The 6,621-nt window shown below is 39.1% G+C and overlaps 1 long non-coding RNA gene across 1 annotated transcript; it reads right to left on the reverse strand.

The window, feature by feature from the left end:
• Positions 1-248: 248 nt before the first annotated feature.
• LOC113466984 lies at positions 249-1,111 on the reverse strand. The gene is made up of 2 exons (XR_003391212.1): positions 1,039-1,111; positions 249-340 (listed from the first exon to the last, which is right to left on the reverse strand). It is a non-coding gene; the product is annotated as an uncharacterized LOC113466984 (long non-coding RNA).
• Positions 1,112-6,621: the final 5,510 nt, after the last annotated feature.

Below are 6,621 nucleotides of genomic sequence, written 5' to 3' on the forward strand. Positions count from 1 at the left end.
TCTATTCTGTGATTAGTTGACTCCTCCCCTTCTCTTCCAAAGACAAGCCTTTCTATCCTTTCATTGGGTAACTCCTCCCTTGCCCAGTCGTTTCTCTCTACTCTTTCATTGGCTGAATCCGCCGCTCTGCGATAAACACCTCCTTCTCTACCATTGGCCGGTTCTCTTCCAAAGACACGCCCTTCTAGTCTCCCATTGGCTGACTCCTCCCCGTACACATCTTCTGCTCTGGGATTGGTTGAATTAATTGCCTGTGATATTCAAATTGTCTAACTTGAGTAGAGATACGTTCATCAAGGCGGGGGGTTTGTATTCCAGTGGACCTTGCTGTAACTCCCACCTGCAAAGAAGAAGAAAATCAAAATGAAAAAGAAAAAATAAATAAATAAAAATAAGTGCAACTATGAACAGAAAAAAGAGTGAGATCCCCACAAAAACACCTTTGATGTAAAAAAAGATGCGCCAAGATTAAAATGTCTAACAGGGGAGTGGGACGTTTGTATTCAAGTGGACCTTGCTGCAACTCCCACGTGCAAGGCAAAAAGTGTAACTATAGACAGAAAAAACAGTGAGATCCCCACAAAAAACCTCTGATGTAAAAAAGATGCGCCAAGATCAAAGTACCCAAAAGGGGAATATTTATAAGAGAGGGTGGTTTGTATTCAAGTGAACTCCCACCGGCAAGGAAAAATAAACTAACAAATAAGTGTAACTATAGAAAGAAAAAACAGTGAGATCCCCACAAAAAAAACCTCTGATGTAAATAGCAAACCTCACCCATCAAAAAGTCGATTTTTGGACTTGGTCCAAAAATCAAGCATCCTGGCACAACTTTTTTACATCAGAGGTTTTCGAAGGAGATCTCATTGATTTTTGTCAGTTTTTTCAACATTTTACAGGTAGGAATAAAATTAAGTAAAGAAGAACACAATAACTTTTACTCTTCACAGTTGGAGAGTAAAAGTTATTGTGTTCTTCTTTTCAAGATGAATCTTCACAAAGTTACATCAGAATCTATCAATATAAAATTAAGTTTACCTGTAAGATATGATATGATCATCATCTGTGCTAGGGGTTCCATCCAGGACAGCGACAGTGTTGGGTAATTTACTAACGACGAGCTTTTAGTTAGCGCTAGAACTAGAACAAAAGTACAAACTGTACAAAAAGATTTTGGTTTGAGCAAAAAATTTAAAATTCAAAAATCCTAAAAAAAACACAAGTCGATTCTACGACTTGTGTCGCACTTTTCAAGCGTTCGTTTCAAATCCAGCAAATCTCAACCTCCTTGGAGGTAAGCAATGGCTAGCTTCACATTAGTAATTTTCTCCGTTTCCAACAACTTTTGCTAACTTCACATTTGTAAACAAAAATTTTCGAGTTTCGAAAAATTTTGATTTTGTGATAAACTGATAAGGGAAATAAGGGGGGGTTTTTCATTTTTTTGGCGATAACTGGCGATAAGATAAGGAGTTAGGGCAGGAAATGGGGTATCCTTATCTAGTTTTTCATGTGTAGATACCCGTGTTCCGGGTACAATGCTGAATATACTTAGCCTGGATATTTGGAGTTGTACAAGTGATGGAACATATTGAACAATAGGTAAGTAAGTAAAAGTAGATACCAGACCAAAGTGTTATCTTATCAGTAGGATACAGATACAGTACTTTTGATTTAAAATTCTTTTAAAGTAACTAGTGGATCGTAGAACTCACTTGAAAAAAAGAGCCTCAGAAGAAAATAGCCTGAATATCTGATCAGGCCTCAAAATCCAATAATGAAATTTATTCCATGTTGAACACATCTGGCAGGTTACCAACCTCAGTGGTGTAATGGTTAGCACAGTGGACTTCAGATCCAGAGGTTGTTAGTTCAAATTCAAGTCAAGCCATGAAAATTATTGGGGTTTATCAAGTGGGGAATAGACAAGCATTTAAATATGTTTAACACATTTATAATTTCTGGTACATATTTCTTCAGAAGCCTTTTTGTGTTTAACCTAACCCTATAATAACACTGGTAACTGCTCAAATTGTGACAGCTCCTTTTTGTAGCAATTTAATCATGTTGTCACCTGGAATGGAAAGTTGAAATTAGAAAGGGTTGGAGGTGCTGGGTTCGAATCTCGGCCAGGACGGAAATTTTCCCAACAAAAATTTCCGTTCTTTGGATTTTTTTCTTTTAGTAATTGTAATTTTGTAATTGTAATTGTAATTTTTATTTGACATTTTAAGTATACATATTTTTCATATAGGTTAAATAAATTTCAAATTGAGTTTGCTGGTGGACACATCTCATGATTAATGAGATATATCCACCAGCAAATAGGACATATTTTGAATTTCAGTTTATAGCCAAATGTGATCAGGAGGTAGGTCCACACTAAACCAACATCATCCGCCAGAACTGCCAACCGCTAGCCAATGTAAGATGGCGTACGAAGTCGTTATTTTTATCAATCATTAGGATTGAACTGAAAAAAAAAAAAAAAAAAAAAAAAAAAAAAAAAAAAACCCGGTTTTTCAAGAGAGCAACATTTAAGAGAGTAACATTTAAGAAAACAACATTTAAGAGAGCAACATTTAATAAAACAACATTTAAAAGAGCAACATTTAATAAAACATCCCCCCTCTATTTGCAGAGTAATGACCCCCCTCTCCTCTCTCCCATCTACTCAGAGGGGGGCATTAACCCTCACCAGTCCCTGGACCATCTTAACCCATGCATGTCCCTGGGGCCAGATGAGAGCAACATTTAATAAAACAACATTTAAAAAAGCAACATTTAAGAAAACAACGTTTAAGAGAGCAACATTAAATAAAACAATATTTAAGAGAGCAAGATTTAATAAAACAACATTTAAGAGAGCAAGAATTAATAAAACAACATTTAAGAGACCAAAATTTAATAAAACAACATTTAAGACAGCAAAATTTAATAAAACAACATTTAAGAGAGCAAGATTTAATAAAACAAGAGAGCAACATTTAATAAAACAACATTTAAAAGAGCAACATTTAATAAAACATCCCCCCTCTATTTGCAGAGCAATGACCCCCCTCTCCTCTCTCCCATCTACTCAGAGGGGGGCATTAACCCTCACCAGTCCCTGGACCATCTTAACCCATCCATGTCCCTGGGGCCAGATGAGAGCAAAGAGCTGAGTGTATCCGTACGATCTAAAGTGGTTAAGCTGCCTGAGAACGAGGTTCAGTTGTCTTCGTTCGTAGTACCTGTCGAGAAAGGTAAGGGGTTAAGGTAGAAACACTACTATCACGTCACGTGAGTCTACGTGACGTGAGGGCAGTGTGGCTATCATGAACGAAATTTCCTACAACATTATGGGTTATGGGATAACTTTAACCTACATCTTATTGAAAGGAACTTTTCAGTCTCATTCTGGCAGGATAAATGAGGCTGTATATTCTGGTCTACTTTTTTTTACCCCAACATTTATGTACTTTTGTCTGTGTTAATGTTTGGGTGAATCTAGCCAATTTTATTTGTCTTTACAGATGACCCCTATCAATATCAATGGACTCTGCTATCATCACCAGAGGGCGGTGCAGAGACCAGCATGATGGATCAGAACAAAGCTACGCTGCGCCTGCGCAAACTTATACGCGGCGTGTATGTATTCCGGGTGAACGTTACGGCTAAACACGCATCCGGACACGCTACGGGCAACGTCACTGTATTACCCGGTGAGTTTAGATAGGGATCTCACTACTTTTTGTCGTTTTTTTTTTTGTGCGAATTTGCTCTCAGATAGTATTTTTGCTCTCAAGGGGAATTTCTGTTCCCATGTGGTTGCTCGAAATTTTCGAAGTCTGACATAGATAGTAGTTAAGAAGTGGAGGAAATTTTGGAAAAAGTAGGGATTTTTTTTCAGCTAAATGTAGGGATTTTAATTTTTTTCATACCACTTCTTTATTTTCTTGTATGTCTTTTACTCGTATGTATCAATTTTCTGCATCTTTCATGTATCAATTTTCTGCATTTAAAAAAAAAAAAAAAAAAAAAAAAAAAAAATGACAAAGCTTTTTTTTGTTTTTCCCGGGGATCCCCCCAACGAACCTTATCCTAAAAAAAGTTCGCCGCGGGCGGAAATCTAAGCCGCGATCTAGCGCTTACAAATAGGAGATTACTCGCTTTTTTAAGAGGTTTGACAGAGGGAACTGTAACTGCTATGGTCTTATCGTCCCGAGATCGAAGAGAGAAGGAAGACAGCTTTAACTGCTATGGTCTTATCGTCCCGAAATCGAGGAGAGAAGGAAGACAGGATAGGAGAAAGCCAGCCGTTTCCGAGAACGAACATTATCCCATCAGGATAAAATCCGCCCCGGGCGGGAATCGAACCCGCGGCCTAGCGCTTACAAGGCAGACGCACTACCAACTAAGCTAACTAGGCTGGCATCAATGCAATTTAAATGAGAGTGTTTCCACCACAAACGACACGATTTTAGGTCGGATCGGGCCTTTTTACTCACATTTGGTTCCAAAGACACGAACACCAATCGGCTCGGGCCGGCTCGCTGTACCCAGGTGAAATTGACCAGTTCCACGCCATCGCTCTCAGCACGGGAACGAGTCGCATCCAGCATCACCCAAGTAGTAGGCAGGATGACGGTGTAGTTACCACCGGCCTGGGCGTGAGGAGGTTGGTGCGAGGCGACCTTTACGAACACGTGAACATCGGACGTGGAAGATTGGTTGGAGCCGTCTGTTACTTTTAGTGTGAAGGTGTATGTACCTGGGAATCAACATCAGAGAAGTAAGTTTTATAGATAGTTTGGACTCTAAAACTCGATTTTTTCCTCTTTCCGAAGAAATTTGTTTGGACAAAGAACAAAGCAAAAGATCATCAAGAGTGAAGACAAAGTATAGGGCTGCCTGGAAGAGACTGACAAGAGTGTCTTCTGAAGAGTTTCATCCGATTTTTTTTCGAATGTTGTGTAGGCAATGCAATTTAATGAAAGTGTCCCCACTACCACAAGACACAATTTTTTCCCCGAACGACACAAAACGTCCTTGTAAGCAAATGCAGGTAAATATGTATAGCTAAATACCCAGGAGGAGAAGTATGTTGAACTAATGGTGCGAGATATCAACGGAAATTCAGCTAGTGATGTGACCACTATACAGGTGCTGCAAAACGGGAACCAAGCGTCCAAAGCCAATGCAGGTAAATTTAGCTAAATACCCAGGAGGAGAAGTATGTTGAACTAATAGTGCGAGATATCAACGGAAATTCAGCTAGTGATGTGACCACTATACAGGTGTTGCAAAACGGGAACCAAGCGCCCAAAGCCAATGCAGGTAAATTTAGCTAAATACCCTAATTTCCGTTAGAGGAGAAGCATCTTGCACTGTTTTTTCCCTTCTCAAGGCCATGAGCAATGAAACAACTGCTACATTAGACTCGTGTGGTCTGTGTCGTAGCATGTCCATCTCGTATGTCCCTGATCAGATGGGCGAGAAGAGACACAATACTTCCCATTTTTCTCAGTTAGGTGCTGAAGCAACACGAGAAAACCAGAAAGTAACCCGTGAAGTATGCATTTGCAATCAAAAAACGAGTAGGTACATTTTTTTTTTTTTTTTTTTTTTTTTTTTTTTTTCGGTTCAATCCTAATGATTGATAAAAATAACGACTTCGTACGCCATCTTACATTGGCTAGCGGTTGGCAGTTCTGGCGGATGATGTTGGTTTAGTGTGGACCTACCTCCTGATCACATTTGGCTATAAACTGAAATTCAAAATATGTCCTATTTGCTGGTGGATATCCCGTTCGTCAAAATTTAGGATTTGATTTGTCTAAGGGGCCGACCGAAAACCGGAAAAAGAGGGGGGAGTAGGCGGTGACCAGAAGAAGAAGGGAGGAGGCGAGCCCCAGGGTATGTATAGAGTGTTAGGCTTCCACCAGCGAGCTAATCTAGTTCTTACTTACTAATCAAGACTCCACTTATGTCCGTAGTACAAAGTGGACCTTACTTAGACTTAAATGAACTTATGTCGACTGTACTTACAGTGGACCTTGGTCTTAGTACTCCATGCGGACCGTTACTCTACTTACATCCTGTACTTATGTCCTATCAGCTGTGGACCTTACCTTATCAGACTCCTCAATTTCTAGTCATAAGTCAGCTAGACTACAGGCTTCATTCAAGACCTCCACTTCTGCCCTTAGTACCAACAGTGTACCTTACTCTTACTGCTAGGACTCCACTTATGTCTAGTGACACCACAGTGGTAAAAACGTTAACTTTTCTTACTTACTACATCCAAAGACTCCACTTATGTCCTAGTACAAAACTAGTGGAACCTTACTCTTACTACATCAAGACTCCACTTATGTCCTAGTACACAAACTGTGGGACCCTCTTACCTTTCCACTTTAATCTTTCCCAGAGCCTCCACGATTCAAGCTTATAGAGCTGGTCTTGCCTTTAAAAAGGGTGTTTTTAAAGGCAAGAAACCTAAAAAAAAGAAAATCATTAACATATAAAACATTAACATTAACATTAAAAATAAACTGTAAAATTCATATGTATAAAAAGTATATCCAATTTATTTAAAGTTTAACTCAAACGACCACCTGTGTAGAGTACTAATTACTC

The sequence above is a fragment of the Diaphorina citri genome, unplaced genomic scaffold (assembly GCF_000475195.1).
Source record: "Diaphorina citri unplaced genomic scaffold, Diaci psyllid genome assembly version 1.1 scaffold378, whole genome shotgun sequence".
In the NCBI taxonomy this organism is placed as follows: domain Eukaryota; kingdom Metazoa; phylum Arthropoda; class Insecta; order Hemiptera; family Psyllidae; genus Diaphorina; species Diaphorina citri.